This window comes from Dipodomys spectabilis, unplaced genomic scaffold, assembly GCF_019054845.1.
Source record: "Dipodomys spectabilis isolate Male_0828 unplaced genomic scaffold, ASM1905484v1 ptg000094l, whole genome shotgun sequence".
Lineage (NCBI taxonomy): Eukaryota > Metazoa > Chordata > Mammalia > Rodentia > Heteromyidae > Dipodomys > Dipodomys spectabilis.
Window position 1 is genome coordinate 150,104 of NW_024870771.1, and position 20,040 is coordinate 170,143.

A 20,040-nucleotide genomic window follows, 5' to 3' on the forward strand; every position below is an offset into this window, starting at 1 on the left:
GGCAGGAGGGGCACTTTAAGAGGGACTGTTCACAACAATCCCCCACCAACCGGCCCGAGGGGTCCAAACTACCCTAAACGCTGCCCCAGGTGCAGGAAGGGATACCATTGGAAAAAGGATTGTCGATCCAAGTTTGATTTAGATGGGAAGGAAGCCTTTAAACTAGGGGAGAGGCATCCTCCAGCCCCATTAATTCAAGGAGGAACCCTCTCTGCTGAGAGGCCCAGGCAGCCTCATGGCAGGGTGACCCAGGCCCATTGGACCGTCCCCCTGGTGGAAGGATTCCACCCTACAATGAGTATTCTCATAGATGGAAAGAGGTTTCACTGCTTAATTGACACGGGGGCAGATTGAACCATACTCAGGGAGGAGGAAGTGCCCTTGGACTGGAAGCTTGCACCTAGGCCCCCGATGTTGGGAGTAGGGAGCAACTCCAAGTCCAAAGAGACAGTTGCCCTCATGAAATGGACTAGCCCAGATGGAGAATAGGGAAAGATACCCTTTAGTGGCAAAGAACCTCACTGCCAATTTACTAGGGCAAGACATGCTAAGACAAATGGATGCTGTGGTCACTACAGACCATCGAGCATCCTATGATGATATCCTGGATAGGGAAGAAGCACAAAGGCTTAAACAGGATCTAGAGGGAGTTAAGGAAAAGGATTTTTTTAACTTTCATAATTACAGAGAACATGGGGGACCCGCTCGGGTGTACCCCCAATCCTAAAGGCCACTGCCCCCTGAGTACCTCCCATTAGGTGGAAACCGGGAAGCCCTATCTGGGTGGAGCAGTGACCATTGGCCAAATCTAAACTTGTAGCCCTCCACCTTCTGGTGGAGGAACAGATAAGCCTTGGGCACATACACCCTTCTATGAGTCCTGGGAACACACCCGTATTTGTTATTCAAAATGCCTCCAGGGCTTGGCATATGCTCCAAGATCTACGTAAGGCCAATGAAAGGATGGAACTGTTAGGAACACCCCTAAGAGGCATGCCCTGGACTCCTGCTACACCTTCAGAATATACCTTGGTGTGATTGATATTAAAGATTGTTTTGTTTTGTTTTTTTCTATCCCTGCATTCAGATGAAGTTTGCTTTCTCCATCCCTTCTCTTAATTTTTTCCAGCCTGATCAGAGGTTTGAATGGATGGTGCTGCCACAGGAAATGGCCAATAGCCTGGCCTTTTGCCAACAATACATGGCCACACTTTTAGGGCCTGTGATGGGTTCAGATACCACCCTTGCCTATGCCTACATGGATGATATAATTCTGGAGCACCAAGACCCAAGCCGCCTGGAGGGCCTTCTGGACCAGGTTCTCACCATATTAAAAAAAAGGGGGGGGGGTACCATAGCCCTCAATAAAATTCAAAAGGTACCTCCTTTTAAGGTGCTCGGAACCCACCTTACCTTGACTCAGGCCAGCCCCCTTAAGCCTTTGCTGGATATTCCAGCCTCTCTAATCTTAACCCAATTTCAGAGTCTTTTAGGGGAAATCAATTGGTTGTTGTTCTCTCCAACTCTCCCTGCCCTCTTTCTCACCCTTCCCTGCCCACCATCTCATCCACAGGGGCTGTCATTGGCTGATGGCCAGACATATTGAGTTTTTTGTTCGTGGGGGTGGTTGTGGGGCTTGAACTCTGGGCTTGGGCACTGTCCCTCAGCTCTTCAGCTCAAGGCAAGCACTCTACCACTTGAGCCACAGTGCACTTCCAGTTTTCTATGGTTAACTGGAGATAAGAGTCTCACAGACTTTCCTGCCAGGTCTAACTTTGAACCATGATCCTCAGATCTCAGCCTCGTGAGTAGCTACGATTACAGGCGTGAGCCACCAGTGTCTGGCTCATACATGTTGAGTTTTTAGCTTGGATGTCCTCGAGCATCCTGGCTGTGGTAGCTTCCCAGGATTTGCACACAGGCCTATGTCACACTCCATGCTTCATCTTCATACCGCAGCCTGTGTGTACGAATCACAGCCTATGTGGGAGAATCATAGATCTCCATTCCCTGTGAAGGTCACAAAGCTCTCCTGTCTTCGGAGACTCTGGCACTCAATGGCTTTGCCTCTCCATGCTGGATCCCATGGTGGACATGGAGGCTGCAGGAAACCTCCAAGGTGGTGGACACAGAGGCCTGGCTGTGTGTGTGAGAAGTTCTAACGGCCTCTACCCTCCCAACTCAGGCAGGGTGGATGGCAGATTTCAAAGGGGTGTCCATGAGAGGTCTATTTTGGTATTTCAGGTGGACAAGGGCAAGCAGAGCCTAGGGAGACTCCTCCAGCTGCCCTCAGGCTCATGGCACCATAGCTCTTGCTCAGAAATGACCTGGGATGCCAACAGGATTACCATCGTGATTCACTTGAGGAATGAAATGCCATTTACTCTCAACAATAACAAAATAATAATAATAAATCACTCATATCCTTTCTTGGGTATGAGTGGGCAGTATCTGATGGGCCTCATTACAAAAATAGATTCTCCTTCATCCCCCAGTCTTTCCCTTCCCATTTACTCAGCTAAAAGCTGAGGTGCCATCAAGTGCCAGTCTTGGAGTAAAAATAGCCAAGAATGAATGATCCCACAGTGTGACAGAAAAGGAGCTCTACCTTCCACCAAAACCACTCCCTGCCCAAATCATGGAACTCTACCTTCCACCAAAACCACTCCCTGCCCAAATCATGGAGGAAATTGGGTGTTTTGTTTAATTTAGTTCAGCCTTGCAACAAAATGTTGTTTGAAAACAGACAAAACAAACATCAACCCCTTCCTCTCAAGTGCAGAGAAAGGGCGCCCCTGTGGGAAGGAGGCACCTGAGTCTTTTGCTGACAGGAGTTGGCAGGATCCAGCAGTTGTGCCAGCACAAGGGTCAGTATTGCTTCTCGCTTTCCTTCTTTTTAAAAAAGCAAACAAACCTCCAAGGTTCTGGCATGGTCTGCAGGTGAGTGTGGTATGGCTTTGGTGCCAGGGGTCCTGGGGCTGGTAGGCTTCTGGCTCAGGTGGATGTGGGCTGCCCTGTGCTGGTCAGCAGTTTCACCACCTGCACCCGCTTGACAGAGCTGAGGCTCAGATGGCTCAGATGGATAGTGCAGTCCATGACCACCTCAGGAGTTTTCTGAACCAGACAAAGGGGTCAGGGGGACAGAGGAGGACCTGGATCACATTTTTTGTCCAGTGGTCCCCTGGATGACAGAGTCCCTGTACAGGCATGTGGCAGAGATCGCACAGCTTTCTGGGATTGTAGTCTGAGGCCCATGTGTCTGCCTCCTGCCTCTGATACTGGAAAAGCTGGCAGTGGGACAGGTTGAGCCAGAAGAGTCCTGGGGATGGGAATGTGGGCTTTGTGACAGGGGACAAGTTCCCGTGGGGGATCAAGAGTACAAGCACACCACCCTCCCCTGACACCTTGCAGGGCACGGAAGAGACTCTAGGGATGGCCATACTGGGCCCAGACCCTGGCTCCAAGATCAGAGGGCCTTCTGGATGGAGTACATTTGATTAGCCAGCCTCCCTGGCCCCAGATAGCCAAAGGCAAAGGCTAGTGGAACCACTCAGCCCCAGATGGTACTAGCACCGAATCCTGCTTCATATACTTGACATTCACACAGATGGTCAAGTGCAGGCCCTGGCCCGCCGGCCAGTGTTGTTCCAGCCACTGCACCATCACCTGGTTGTTGTAGCACAGGTAGGCCTATGAAGTCATGAGTGACTCAGACTTGCTGCAGAGCACACTGCCAGGGCCCTCCAAGTGCCCAGTACCACCACCCAGGCCCCACCTTGATGGCACCCTTGGTCTCCACGAACCAGCGGCACAGTATGGACTGCACGTGGTCATGACGGAGCTCACTGGCACCTTACCTGGTCCTCCAGCAGGCACTGGCGCAACCGCCAGTACAGGATGGCCCACAAGGTCCTCCACTCTAGCATGTCCTGGGACACCGATAAGCAAGCAGACAATGTGGGTCTACTAGTAGCCCACCAGCCTTGAGCAAAATAAGCACAGGCACTGTTCCCAAGCCCTGACGTCAAGCACCAGGACTGGGGCCTGGATGGGGTGGGGGAGCAGGAAGAAAGAAAAAAGAAGAACAAAAGCCACTAGGCTGGCAAAAAAAAAAGGTAAAGCAAATGTAGAAAGTTTGTTGGGACTTCTCCACCACTTTTTGTTCTGTCAGTCCTGGGATTTGAACTCAGGATCTGGGTTTTCCTGTTCTGGTGTGGGTCAAGTTTTAGCCTAGGAGAAAGGAAGCTCAGTCACAGTTCCCTGGCCCTGACTTCAAAAGCCCCAGGACAAATAAATAAATAAATAAGTATCCCAGGACTGGGGGGAAAAAAACAGTAAAAAAGTAAAATAAAAATAAAAATAAAATGTTGGGCAACTGTAACTCCTCTGTATGGCATCTTTACAATAAAATAAAAATTTAAAAATAAAATAAAACATTAAAAAGTTATTAAGACCTCCCTGCCATTTTCTTTTCCTTTATTTGCCAACACTGGGGTGTCAACTCACAGTCTGGATTGCCTCTTTTGGGTGTGGACCAAGTGATAGTGTGCCAGACTTGAGCAAAAGAACTTCAGGCACAATATCTAGAACCTGAGTTCCAGGCGCAGGGCTGATAAAAATAAAATAAAAAAGCCCAGGGACTGGCAAAAGAAAAACAATAACCCAAAAAGCTAGTTTGGGCCTTCCTTCTATTTTGTTTCTTTGGTTTTTGGCAGTCCTGGGCTTGAACCAGGGCCTGGTTTGTCCTATTCTGGTATGAGGCAAGCAGTAGCTTCTCTGCCTAAGGCAAAGAAAACTCAGGCCCAGTTCCCAAGCCCTGATTTCAATCCCAAGAACTGGGAAAAAGAAAAAGCCTCTGGACGGGCAAAAAACAAAACAAAACAACCAAACAAACAAAAAAAAAACGTAAAAAGATTGTTGAGACCTACACACCATTGGCCTTCTTTTCTTTCTTTCCTTCTTTCTTTCCTTCCTTGCTTCTTTCTTCCCTTGTTTCTTTCCTTCCTTCTTTCCTTCCTTCTTTCTTTCTTTCTTCCTTTCTTCCTGTCTTTCTTTCTTAGTCCTGGGATTTCAATTCATGTCCTGAGCACTGGATTTTGTCCACACAGGACCTGTCTCCTTTACTACTGCAGTTTCAGCTTCCTCCTCTTCAGAATATAACAGAATTATTGGACACTCATGTAACTTTCTTTTGCCAGACAGGTTTATGGGAGTCTCTGTTTCTCTCTGTCCTCAAGGGGAAGTTAACTTTGGATGAAGTTGCCAACTCCATTTAAATTACAGTTTTGTAATACAGCTTCAACTCACTTTATCTCTCAGAGCCAACCATGTCTTGCTCTCTTATGCCCTGTTAGCACTTTTTTTTTTTAACTTTTTCTTTCACTTGCAAAGAGGTCAGTCAATAATTGGATCAGCACTGTAGCTGACCCAAGTCTAACTTCACCAGAATGACTGTAACACCATGCAGGTGATAGAACTCACTCACATGTTACTAGGCAAAATTGCAAATGGGATGGTAGCAATATTAATATCTAGGCTATGCCTTGGAAGTCAATTTGCTTCAAATCTCCAAGGTTCTATTTCTCCTTTGCAAAAATAAATAAGTAAAAGGGTTGAAAGAACATTCTCCTGCTTTTCTAAACAATTCTGGGGGCCATTGAAAACACGAGCCATATTTCTGCATGCTGAAAGGCTGCACTAGGTTTATTTCTCTTTATTTCTCAATATTGAATATTTCCAAGCCCTAGCTTTGGGAATCATGAGCAAGCCTGAGGGATGGATGGAAGCAAAGAAGAAAATTAGGGGCATAGTAGAGGTAATAGGACCTAAAAGGCCACAGAAGAATGGAGGATGGAGTGAAGATGAGAATGAGAAAGGATAAGAGAAAGATTAATGAAGAAATGCACTTAATTTGAAGGTGAAAAGATGGAATGAGAACTCATTTGTCAACCAATGTTTACTGTAATTACTTTGAAAAGACCTTGGGGCTCTAAGCCAAGTCTACCACTCTCTCTGCCCCTTTGGTTCCTAATATGGTAGCTGCTTAGCAGGACACTTTTCTCTTTGGTAGCTTCGCATCTAAGCATCCCTCCATGTTCCTTCATGAAGGAGCTAGGCCTCCCTGCCTAGGTAAAAAGATGGCAACCAGGACCAGTTCCAATATGGGAGAGAGATGACTCAGCAAAATGCATGAGGGGAAGGACTCAGCAAGATGGATACAAAGCTCAGTGGGGTATTGACTCAGTAGAGACAGGGAAAACAATCAGGAGACTCCTTGAAGCACATAACCACCTCAGACCCACAAATTGGACCAGACCACATCTCAAAGGGAGGAGTCAAGATTCTATACATATTGGGTGGTGCAGGGAAGATGGACAGGAGACATAAGGTTCCTGGACCCGTTCTTGCTATTTATTTTGTTTTTAAACAAACTTACATTGTCTGTTTTAAACACTTTTCTTCATCTTCAGTTCTTTAATTGGCAGAGAAAAATAAACTGAATCCTAGCCAGCATTATTTTCCACGCTCATGTCCAGTAATAGGGAAAAGCAATAGATGATGCAGAGTGGATGGATCAGAAAAGATCACCAAGGAAAGAGATATATAATATGGTAGGAATGTCCAGGCAAAAGTCCAGAGAAGAGAGATGAAGGAGTCTAATTTTGGCAGAAGGTTTAATGAGGTTGAAAATGTATAGGCAGGAAGAGGCTTTGGACCAGGTGTGGTCCATAAGGAAGCACTGGGTTTGAACAGGGAAACGAAGGTCTCTAAGGGAGGTGATGGGAACGTGTGCTCCTTGTATGATGTGGCTGAGGCCCTCATTCACTGGCTGCTTAAAAGGCTGATTCCTTGCTATGACTTGTGGCCACAGCCAAAACAATGACTGATGACAGGAGTGGGAGAGTTGAGAGGGATGAATGAAAGAAAATGTAATAGAAATAAGTAGACAGGGGGGCTGGGAAGATGGCTCAGTGGTAGAGCGCTTGCCTTGCATGCCTGAGGCCCTGGGTTCGATTCCTCAGCACCACATAAGCAAAAAGAAAAAAGCTGGAAGTGGCGCTGTGGCTCAAGTGGTAGAGCACTAGCCTTGAGCTGAAGAGCTGAGGGACAGTGCCCAGGCCCAGAGGTCAGGCCCCACAACCGGACCCAAAAAAAAAAAAGAAGAAACTTGAAAAAAGAAGTAAGAAACTTGAAAATATTTCCTATTTTCTACCAAAGACTTAAAATTCTGCTTCCGGTGTCGGCGCCCACTGGAGGGAGCGACGACGGAACGAGTAGTCGTGTGTGAGATTAGTTCTGTGGCGACGAGAATTCCTTCCTGCGTGACCTCCGGTTGCCTGCACTGTTCTTTGCAGCAGGATGACACGGCACGGCAAGAACTGCACGGCTGGGGCTGTCTACACCTACCACGAGAAGAAGAAGGACACAGCAGCCTCAGGCTATGGGACCCAGAACATTCGATTAAGCTGAGATGCTGTGAAGGATTTCGACTGCTGTTGTCTCTCTCTGCAGCCCTGTCACGATCCTGTTGTCACTCCTGATGGGTACCTGTTCGAGCGGGAGGCCATCCTGGAGTACATTCTGCACCAGAAGAAGGAGATTTCCCGGCAGATGAAGGCCTACGAGAAGCAGCAGGGAGCCTGGCGGCAGGAACAGAAAAAGCTTCAGCGTGCTGCTGCCCAGGACCAGGTTCGGGGCTTCCTGGAGAAGGAGGAAGCCATCATGAGCCTGCCCCTCAACCCTTTCACATCCAAGGTCGCCTCGGGACCCAGCACAGAGGAGGCCAGCCCGGGCCCAGCGCCCCAGCTCCCAGCAAGGACAAGGACAGGGACAAAGCACTGCCCAGCTTCTGGATCCCGTCGCTGACGCCTGAGGCCAAGGCCACCAAGCTGGAGAAGCCGTCCCGCACCGTCACCTGCCCCATGTCAGGGAAGCCACTGCGCATGTCCGACCTGACGCCCGTGGGCTTCACACCCCTGGACGACTCGGTGGACCGCGTGGGGCTCATCACGCGCAGCGAGCGCTACGTGTGCGCCGTGACCCTTGACAGCCTGAGCAATGCCACGCCCTGCGCCGTGCTGCGGCCCTCGGGGGCTGTGGTCACCCTCCAGTGCGTGGAGAGGCTGATCCGGAAAGACATGGTGGACCCGGTGAGCCGGGATGTGCTCACAGAACGCGACATCATCGTTCTGCAGCTGGGTGGCACGGGCTTCGCGGGTTCAGGGGTGAAGCTGCAGGCGGAGATGTCCCGGCCAGTGATGCAGGCCTGAGCACGGTTGCCAGTAAACTAATAAACGGGAAAATCCACACAAACACAACAAACTACCATGCTGGTGTGTGTTTTGTAACAGCTCCAGCTGGAGATGATCTGGTTGATCAGCAGGAAAATGGGTGAATTATGAACCATCTATCATGGTGGATGCTGTACTCTACAGCTACGGAAGAGGAACCACCTTGCCAATGTGCTCAGGTCCTATCAGTGTAATTCCCTGAATAAAAAATACACTAAAGCCGGGCAAAAAAAAAAAAAAAGACTTAAAATTCTAAGGAAGAAATTAAATCTAAGTATGTTTTATAGTTAGAAGTTAGAAGTTAAAATTCTAAGAAAGAAATTAAATCTAAGTATACTTTATAGTTAGAAGTTAGAACCAAATATGCTTCATGGCTGTTGCAACTGTACTAATACATATGCATATATATAACATAATATACATATATGATACATTATATATAACATAATACATATAATATATAATATTATATATATTAGCTTGCCAGTCTTATTCCTAACATTTTGTTTCATTGAGACAGAGTTTTACTTATGTAGCACAGGCTGGCTTTGAATTCAAAATCTTCCTGCCTTTGTCTCCTAAGTGCTGGGAGTATAGGTGAATATCACCAGGCCCATCTCTACTTCTGACCCTTTCAAGGAAATGTTGTATTCCTTCTAGCTTCCTTTAATAACACTTTCTATAAGAGAAGAATCACATTGAACAGACTTTATGCTTTTAATACTTTTGATTTAAGGTTTCTGTACCTTCACAACAAATTTTAAACTATTTAATACTGGGCCAGACATCACTGTCTCTTGCCTGTCATCATAGCTACTTGGGAGGCTGAGATCCAAAGGATCTCAGAGGTTTAGGCTATCCTGAGCATGTGCTTAGACCTATTCTCAACCACAGTGGTACTCACCTGTTAAACCTCCCAGCTGGGTGGGAGGCTGAGGTGGGAGGCATTGAGGCTCTAGGCCAGTCTGGGTGGAAAAACTCATAAAGTACCCATCTCAACAGAAGGAAGCTGGGTGTGGTGGTATACAAGGTCCTCCTAGTGATGATGGAAAACAGAAAAGTGATTGCTTAAGGTCCAGTCATGTGTTCAGGCAGAAAGCAAGACTCTACTGCAATAAATGATGATGATGATGATGATGATGATGATGATGATGATGATGATGATGACCAATTCAAAAAAAAAGATGAGGCATAACTTAGCTACAGATGACCTAGGCAGAAATCATGAGGCCCTGAGTTTAAAACCCAGTAATACTCAAAATAAGAAACAGTAATAATTTTTCACCTCCCCTCAAAAATAAAGAGTACTAATTCTTCACCCTCATCGTGCTACATCATTTTCACTGGCTTTGCTCTCCTGAGATCCACCAATATTCTTTTTTTTTTTTTTTTTTAATTTTATTTTATTTTATTTGAGCACATACTGTACAGAGGGGTTACAATTACATGGGCAGGATAATGCATACATTTCTTACCAAGCATTGCAGCCTCCTCCTTTGTTTACCCTTCACCTCCATTCCCAGCCTCCCCCCTCCCTCCCACCCAATAATACCCCCCCTCCCCCCCCCACCGACATTGTAAAGCTGGTTTTGACATGACATTTTGTACTTCTCATTGTTGCAACAGGTCCACCTGAATCCTTAAACGACTTGTTTGTCCCCATCTCCTCCACATGTTATACTGACATCAAATATAGTGAAAGCGGGGGTTACACTGTGGGGGAGGGACATACAAAGCAACAAAGAAATAATCTTATAAATGCGTTAGAAACACATGCATGAAAGAAACAAAAACATTAAAATACATATTTGAGGGTTCGTTTTCCTAACATCACATTATCTGACTTTTTCCGCTTGACTCATACCTATACTAGATATTGCAAATAAGGGAAACCATGGGACCTATGTTTCTTTGGGCCTGGCTTACTTCACTTAATATAATTTTTTCCAAGCCTTTCCATTTCCTAACAAATGGGGAAATGTCATTCTTTCTGATGGAGGCATAGAATTCCATTGTGTATATATACCACATCTTCTTGATCCATTCATCTACTGAGGGGCATCTGGGTTGGTTCCATGTCTTAGCTATGGTAAATAATGCTGCAATAAACATAGTTGTGCTGGTAGCTTTAGTGTGGCCTTGTTTGTGATCATTTGGGTAAATGCCCAAAAGTGGGATTGCTGGGTCATTGGGGAGCTCTATGTGGAGTCTTTTGAGGAACCTCCATACTGCTTTCCAAAGTGGTTGAACAAGTTTACATTCCCACCAACAATGAAGTAAGGTTCCTTTCTGTCCACATCCCCTCCAGCATCTGTTGTTGTTAGAGTTCTTGATTTTTGCTGTTCTAACTGGAGTGAGGTGATATCTCAATGTTGTTTTGATTTGCATTTCTTTTATGGCTAGGGATGTTGAACATTTCTTCATGTGTCTATTGGCCATCCTTCTTTCTTCTTCAGAGAAGCTTCTCTTTAAGTCTTTCGCCCACTTACTTATTGGGCAGTTGTTTCTTTGAGGATTTGTTGTTGGGTGGTTTAATTTTTTGAGTTCCAAGTATATTTTAGATATGAGACCCTTGTCCGTTGTATGGCTAGTAAAGATCTTCTCCCAGTCCGTGGGCTTTCTATTGATCTTGCTAGCTATGTCATATGCCCTGCAGAAGCTCTGCAGCCTTATACAATCCCATTTGTCCAGCCTTTCTTTGATTTGTTGTGTTTCCGGGTCTCTATTCAGAAAATTTCGGCCTGAGCCAAGGAGACCCAGGGTTTCTCCTATTCCATCCTGTAATGTTTTCAGAGTGTCTGCTTTGAGTTCAAGGTCTTTGATCCATTTGGAGTTGATTCTGGTGCAGGGTGATATATAAGGATCTAGCTTTAGTTTTCTACATGTAGTTAACCAGTTTTGCCAGCACCATTTACTGAAGAGGCTGTCTGTCTTCCATTCTATTGTTTTAGCTCCCTTATCGAAGATTAGATGGCTATAGGTCTGTAGGTTCATTTCTGGGTTTTCAATTCTATTCCATTGGTCCTGAGGTCTGTTCTTATGCCAATACCAAGCTGTTTTGATTACTATGGCTTTATAGTAGAGTTTGAAATTTGGTATTGATATTCCTCCAGCCGTGTTCTTTCCGTTGAGGAGCGTTTTTGCTATTCGGGGTCTTTTATTGTTCCATATGAATTTTTGGATTGCTTCTTCTATTTCCTTGAAGAATGAGGGTGGAATTTTGATAGGTATTGCGTTGAATTTGTAGATAGCCTTGGGAAGTATTGCCATTTTCACGATGTTAATCTTTCCAATCCAGGAGCATGGGAGGTTTTGCCATTTTTTAAGTTCTGTGTTGATTTCCTTTTTCAAGATTTTAAAGTTTTCATCATAGAGGTCCTTCACTTCTTTAGTTAAGTTAATTCCTAGGTATTTTGTTTTTTGTGGGGCTATTACAAATGGAGTTGCTTTCCTAACTTCAGCCACACTTTTCTCATTGTTGGCATACAGAAAGGCCATTGATTTTTGGGGGTTAATTTTATAACCTGCTACTTTGCCAAAGTTTTGAATCAGCTTGAGTAATTTGGGAGTGGAGTCTATGGGATTCTTTAAATACAAGATCATGTCATCTGCAAAGAGGGAGAGTTTTATTTCTTCTTTCCCTATTTGGATCCCCTTTATGTCTGCATCTTGTCTTATTGCTGTAGCTAGGCATTCTAATACTAGATTGAAGAGAAGTGGAGAGAGTGGGCATCCTTGTCTTGTCCCTGAGTTAAGAGGAAATGGCTTTAGTTTTTCACCATTGAGTATAATGCAGGCTGTAGGTTTGTCATATACAGCCTTTATTGTATTGAGGAATGTTCCATGGATTCCTAATTTTTCCAAAACCTTCATCATAAAGGGGTGTTGGATCTTGTCGAATGCTTTTTCTGCGTCTATTGAGATAACCATGTGGTTCTTATTCTTGCTCCTGTTGATGTGATGAATAATATTAATTGATTTGCGTATATTGAACCAGCTTTGCATCCCTGAAATGAATCCTGTTTGATCGTGGTGTATGATTTTTTGGATGAATTTTTGAAGTCGGTTGGCCAAAATTTTGTTGAGAAGTTTTGCATCAATGTTCATCAAAGAAATGGGTCTATAGTTCTCTTTCTTTGATGAGTCCCTGCCTGGTTTTGGGATGAGCGTTATGATGGCTTCATAGAATGTGTTCGGTAGTGAGCTTTCTCTTTCAACTTCATTGAAGAGTTGGAGGAGAATTGGTGTGAGCTCTGCTTTGAAGGCCTTGTAAAATTCCGCTGTGAAACCATCTGGTCCTGGACTTTTCTTAGCTGGGAGGTCTCTTATTGCTGTTTCTATTTCAATGCTTGATATGGGGCCTGTTAAGAAAGTTTGCCTCATCTTGGTTTAGTTTTGGCATGTCAATATTTGCTAAGAAGAGGTCCATTTCTGTCAAGTTCTCAAACTTATTAGCATAAAGTTTCGAGAAGTATTCCCTTATAATGTTCTGAATCTTGGTTGTTTCCGTGGTGATGTTTCCATTCTCATCTCTGAGTTTATTGATTTGGGTGTGCTCTCTTCTTTTTCTGATAAGATTTGCTAAGGGTCTGTCAATTTTGTTAAGTTTCTCGAAGAACCAACTCTTTGTTTTGTTGATTCTTGCTATAGTTTTTTTGGATTCTAATTCATTTAATTCTGATTTAATTTTGATTATTTCTTTCCGTCTACTGGATTGGGGTTTATCTTGCTGCTCTTTTTCAAGGAGGTTTAGATGTGTCATTAAATTGTTGGCTTCAGATCTCTCCAATTTGTTGATGTAGGAGCTCAGAGCTATAAACTTGCCTCTGAGTACTGCCTTTGCTGTGTCCCAGAGGAGCTGGTATTTTGTGTGTTCATTTTTGTTGAATAGCATGAACATTTGAATTTCCTTTCTAATCTCTTCCATGACCCACTCATGATTCAGCAGTGTGTTGTTCAGCCTCCATGTGATACCAGACTTTCTTTGGTGGCTTTTGGTGTTGAGTTCTAACTTTATTCCCTTGTGGTCAGAGAGAATGCAAGGTATAACTTCAATGTTTCTGAATTTAGACAAGTTTGCTTTGTGGCCTAAAATGTGGTCTATTTTAGAAAACGTTCCATGTGCTGCTGAGAAAAACGTGTATTCTGATGCTGCTGGGTGAAATGTTCGGTAAATGTCTGTTAAGTCTAGTTGATCTATGCAGCTGTTTAGATCTGCGGTTTCTCTGTTGAGTTTTTGCCTAGTTGATCTATCTAGTGGGGAGAGTGGTGTGTTAAAATCCCCAACAATTAATGTCTTTGGATCTATATGGGATTTGAGGGAAAGTAGTGTTTCTTTGATAAATTTGGGTGCTCCATTGTTTGGCGAATAGATATTTAGAATTGTAATATCCTCCTGAAGGAGAGATCCTTTAATTAGTATGTAGCGACCTTCTTTATCTCTTTTCACGAATTTTAATTTGAAGTCTATTTTATCTGATATTAGGATTGCAAATCCCGCCTGTTTATGCGGTCCGTTTGCTTGGTAGATTTTGTTCCAGCCTTTAACATTGAAAATGTGTTCGTTTTTACGGGCAAGATGTGACTCCTGTAGGCAGCAGATAGAAGGGTCTTGTTTTTTAATCCAACTAGACAGTCTATGTCGCTTAATTGGAGAGTTCAGTCCGTTAACATTAAGAGATAGGACTGAGAGGTATTTGGGAGTTCCTGCCATGTTATCTACCTTCTTGGGGGCTGCGAAAACTGGGTTCTTCCTATGGTTCTTGGATTCTCAGTTTGGGTGCAGTTTCTTGGCCTTTATTGCGGTCTTGTTGGTTTTCTATGTGTAGGACATCTTTAAGAATCTTTTGTAGGGCTGGTTTGGTGGAGATGTATTGTTTCAATTTTTCTTTGCTATGGAAGGTTTTTATTTGGCCTTCAGTTATGAAGGAGAGTTTAGCTGGGTACAGTATTCTTGGTTGATAGTTGTTTGTTTTTAGGGCATGGCATACATCATTCCAGTCTCTTCTTGCTTTGATTGTCTCTGCTGAGAAATCTGAGGTGATTCTAATTGGTTTCCCTTTATAAGTGATTACCCTTTTCTCTCTGACAGCTTTAAGGATCTTTTCCTTGTTCTGAGTTGATCCTGTGTGGATTATAATGTGGCGGTGGGATGTCCTATTCTGGTCTGGTCTATTTGGGGTTCTAAAGGCTTCTTGTATCTGGACAGGCCTATCTTTTTGCATGTTTGGGAAGTTCTCTGCTAGGATCCTGTTAAACAGATTTCCTAGACCATTAACTTCTGTTTCTAGGTGCTCCTCTACACCCATTATCCTTAGATTAGGCCTTCTGATGGTGTCTTCCAGGTGTTGGATAGATCTATCATATTTCTTGGACTTGTCTTGGATGGTTGTATGTTCTTTCTCTATAATATCTAGGCTGTCTTCAATCCCTGAGATTCGATCTTCTGCATGGTCTAACCTGCTGTCAAGACTCTCTACTTTGTTTTTTATCTCTTTTCCTTCTAGGTGGTCAGCTTTGATGGCTTCAAGTTCTTTGTTGAAGCTCTGTTTTAGGTCTTGTATGAATTTCTTTACTTCCTTAATTTGGTGTTCAGTGTTTGTCCTCAAATCACTTAGTTGATTGGTTATGGTTTCTTTGGGCTCCCATTCCTTCTGTTGGGTTCCATTCAGCATTTCCTTTGTGGTCTCCCTGACTTCCTTCAGCTCTTTGTTAATGGATTCCATGAATGCCTTTAGTGTTCTTTGTGAGTTCTCTACCTGGTCTCTCAATTCCTGTATTACTCTTTGATTAGCTTCCTCCCGTTCGTGGGATTCATGCAGATCTCTTTGAGTGTTCTCAGCCTGCTCACGCCATTCCTCTCTTTCTCTTTGAGTATTCTCAAGTTGTTCACGCAAATCCTGTATCAGTTTTTGAGTAGCTTCCTCACGCTTATGATATTCCTGTATAAACTTCTGGGATGCCTCCTCTCTCTCCCTATCATGCTCATACAGAGTCCTTTGTACGTTGTCAAACTTTTCATTTATCATGTTTGCCAGCAGTGTTTGTAGAGCTGTTTGGGAACTCTCCTCTGGATTATTCATTATCTGTTCTAACCCCTGATTATCAGGATTGGGAATTGAGATACCCGAATTTGCCATTTTTCTTGTGTTTTTCCGGCTTACTCTGCCCATTTGAGATGAAGATAGCACCAGTTTTGTGCTAGAACACTATCTTAAGGCAACCATCAACCAAAGTTTGCATTTGTACAGTCAATAGTCTACAGATACAATCTAGTTCAACAGATACATCTATTCGACATCTAACAACTATATGTTAAAGGACTTCGAACCGCAGAGAAGAATTTGGAAAACCAGAAATTATTAGGGTTAGGGAGAGATGTGGGTAAAAAATAGGAATAGATTGGTGTGGGGAGGCACAGGGAGAGTTAACTATGTCCTAATCACAATGCAGGAAATAGGTTGGGTAGGATGTATGTAGAGAGAGAGAGAAAAAGAAGAAAGGGAAAGGGGAATGAAAAGAGACCAGAAAATAAAATAGAAACGTAAAAATTAATGTTATTTTAGAGATTAAAAGACCATCTATTTATAGAGGAATATGAATATGTTGAGAGAAAGGGAGGGATATAGAGGAGATGGGAAAAACTTTTAAAAAATGCTTAAAATATTATATAGGTATAAAGAGGTAGTACTGCTATTAATGAATTTAAGTCTCAGAGGTTTTGAATTGAGTAATAAGTTTGTGGATTAAGTGTGTACACAATGGGGGATAGGGTCTACTGTTTAACTACGGGTTTATCTGAGGATGTGCAGGACAAGAGTTAAGTCACATACAGATGAACAAAGAGGAAAAGATGGAAAGGATAGGAAAATGAGAAGAAAAGATCAGAAGTTCAGTAGAGCTAGAAAAAAAAACAAAAAGATAATTAAGAATGAAAGAAAAAGAGAAAGAAGACAAGAAAAGAAAAGAAAACACACATTCACGTATTCGCGGAGTCTTGGATCCCGGGTCGTCTCTGGTCTGCAAAGTGCAGGATGAAGTTGTCCGCTCCTTGTCGGTTCTTGCTGGTGTTGAGTAGAATCCGCTCCACCGCTGCGTCTGCCCACCAATATTCTTGACATTGTTTTTTTCTGCCCGCTTTTTGTGGTTGCATTCAGAAGAGGTGAATATAATGAAATCATGGCCCCATTTTCACTTACATCTTTATCATTTAGGGAACTTGCAGAGCCACCACTAAGCACCCCAGGGCTCTGGGACCACTGGTATAACAGGGATGTGAGTAACAATTGTCTTAAGAAAGGAATTGAATACAGGATGGTTCCCCAGTGTGTCCCACAGAAACCTGAGCATACAGAATTCCATCTGGCAGAAAGGTTCCTTAAACTGTTTGATGCACTCTGAGCAATGCTAATATAAGACAAAAAAATGCTAGGCCAGATGCTATAATCCTAGCTACTCAGGAGGCTGAGGTCTAAGGATCCAGGTTTCAAGCCAACCCAAGAAGAAAAGTCTGACTCTTATCTCCCATGAACTACCAGACCCAAAGTGGACCTGTGGCTCAAAGTGGTAGAGTGCTAGCCTTGAGTGAAAGAGCTCAGGGACAGTGCCCAGGCCCTGATTTCAAGCCCCAGGACTGACAAAAACAAAAACATAAAAACATAGAGATGCTGGGCTAAAAGGGCAAAGATCTGATTTTTCATAAAATGTGTTAACACTGTGTTATTGGCAAGACACTGAAATGGGAAGAAATATAAAACAGAGGTCATGTGATTCATCCTCTTTACATCACAAAGTCAGGGAATACAATTCAGTGGTAATATATAGGGTAAACTCTTGGTATATGGTCAGAAAGAGTATACTGAAATCCCAAATACGTGTGACTTTGTTACTGAATTTACCTGGACCTTAGTTTATACTTAGGTATATATGATATGTGTTTTATAAATTGTCAGCTTAGATGAGTCAGCTGCTGTTAAATAATATTCATGTGAAAAATGCTTCAATAGTCACTGGGGCAATAATCATTAATACCAACAACATAATCTACAGCATGGATGACAATAGTTATTATATTATAGGAAGAACACTCTAGCAATATTACTAGTAAAGCAAAATAGCTACTGTTTCTTGACCATTTATTTTCCAGATACAATTTTTGTGGTGTTTGTTTAGTGCATGTAGTGGGGCTTAAACTTAGGAGACTCATGCTGTCACTTATATTTCCCCTCAAGACCATTGCTCTATCACTTGAGCCACATCTCCTCTTAGGGATATTTGGTTGTTAGTTAGAGTCTCATGAGCTTTTCTCCTGGGCTAGCTTTGAACTGAGGTCTTCATATCTCAGCCTCCTGAGTAGCTACAAGATTACAGGTGTGATCCACCAAGTGCCTGCCTCTGGACACTATTTTAGCAGTATTTTATTATGCTTATTATGATATGTTATTTAATCCTCATAAGTTACATTCTCCTATTTTCATGTGGTTCACAGAGGCTAAAATGCTCAAGGTATCACCCTGACAAAGTTACTGCTATAGTGTGGGTGCTGAATGTGCTAAGGATTTAATCACCAAGACAGATTGGCAGATGCTGGGGGAACTTTAAGAGATAAACCCTGATGGGGAGGTTCTCAGGTCAAGACTTTCTTGCTCCCCTAATCTGCTTATCATCTGAGTATCTGCTCTGACACATGCTCCTCTCGGGATATGCAACCTTTGTCAGAGGTCCAAAACAAGAGACCACCTGATTTTAGACTTGAACCCACAAACTGTCGGGAGCTAAAGGATCTATAAATTATAAGCTAGGGCTGGGAAGGTGGCTCAGTGGTAGAGCACTTGCCTTGCATGCCTGAGGCCCTGGGTTCGATTCCTCAGCACCACATAAGCAAAAAGAAAAAAGCTGGAAGTGGCTCTGTGGCTCAAGTGGTAGAGCGTTAGCCTTGAGCTGAAGAGCTGAGGGACAGCTCCCAGGCCCAGAGTTCAGGCCCCATGACCGGATCCCCCCCCCCAAAAAATTATAAGCTAATTGCTTCAAGTATCTCACTATTGTAAAGCAAAGCTGACCAATGCAATCATGGTGATAACACGTGCTCCCCTTGTGTTTGTATGTTTGTTGATGGTCATGGGCTTGAACTCAGGGCCTAGGCGCTATCTCAGAGCTCTTTTTCTCCAGGCTAGTGCTCTACCACTTTGAGCCACAGCTCCACTTCCCGTTTTCTGGTGGTTCATTGGAGATAAAAGTCTCACAGACTTTTCCTACCTGGGCTGGTTTGGAACCTGAATCCTCAGATCTCAGCCTCCTGAGTAGCTAGGATTACAACTGTGAGTGACTGGCTCCCAGTTCCCCTTCTTTTTCTTTATTTCTTTCTTTCTTTTTTTTTTTTTTTTTGCCAGTCATGGGACCTGAATTCTTGGGCCTGGGCACTGTCCCTCAGCTCTTCAGCTCAAGGCTAGCGCTCTACCACTGGGGCCACAGTGCCACTTCTGGCTTTTTCTGCTTATGTGGTGCTGAGGAATCGAACCCAGGGCCTCATGCATGCAAGGCAAGCACTCTACCACTGAGCCACCTTCCTAGCCACTTCCCTTCTTTTTCATGCCAGGTCTTTAAAATAACTCCTGTTCCCAACTCAAAGGAATTCTCTGTAATTGTTCCTTGTCACTCTTAGCTTTTTGTCCTCCAGCTATTTAAAGGCTGGATTGTGAGAAAAGGTAACATGATTCTCTTTAGAGTTTGTCAGATGAAGGCAAAGAATGGAAAATAGAAAATTAGAGATAAGGTTACAAATACTGAAAATTTTTGTATTTCCCTACTTAGTATTTTTTTCCTCCACAGCAAATTTTATTTATAAATTTAAGTCTAATTGTGATAGCACTGTATTTTGACTCTAATGATTATTGATTTGTTTAAGTCAAGTGGAACTTACCCTAAAATCACACATAAATCCAAAGACACTGACTGTTGGGGGACTTTTAACACACCACTATCCCCGCTAGATAGATCAACCCGGCAAAAATTCAACAGACAAACCTTGTATCTAAACATCTGCATAGAACAACTAGATTTAACAGACATCTACTGAATATTTCACCCAGCAGCATCAGAATACATGTTCTTCTCAGCAGCTCACAGAACATTCTCAAAAATAGACCAAATTTTGGGTCACAAAGCAAACTTGTCCAAATTCAGAAACATTGAAGTTATGCCCTGCATTCTCTCAGAACACAAGGGAATAAAATTAGAACTCAACACCAAAAGCCACCAAAGAAAATCCTGTACACATGGAGGCTGAATAACACACTATTGAACCACCAGTGGGTCATGGAAGATATTAGAAAGGAAATTCAAATGTTCATGATATTTAACAAAAATGAGCACACAAATTAGAGCTTTTCTGGGACATAGCAAAGGCAGTACTCAGAGGCACCTTTATAGCTCTGAGTTCCTACATCAACAAATTGGAGATATCTGTTTTTTGGGGTTTTTTTGTTTGTTTGTTTTTTTGTCGGTCGTGAGGCTTGAACTCTGGGCTTGGGCACGGAGTCCCTGCGCTCTTCAGCTCAAGGCAAGCACTCTACCACTTGAGCCACAGCGCCACTTCCTGGAGATATCTGAAACCAACAATTTAATGAGACATCTGAACCTCCTTGAAAAAGAGCAACAAGCTAAGCCCCAATCCAGTATATGGAAATAAATAATTAAAATTAAATCAGAATTAAATGAATTAGAGTCCAAAAAGAGCATAGAAAGAATCAAC

The 20,040-nt window shown here is 43.4% G+C and overlaps 1 pseudogene; it reads left to right on the forward strand.

Moving 5' to 3' along the window:
• Window positions 1-7,287: 7,287 nt before the first annotated feature.
• Window positions 7,288-8,302, forward strand: LOC122112410 (annotated as a pseudogene).
• Window positions 8,303-20,040: the final 11,738 nt, after the last annotated feature.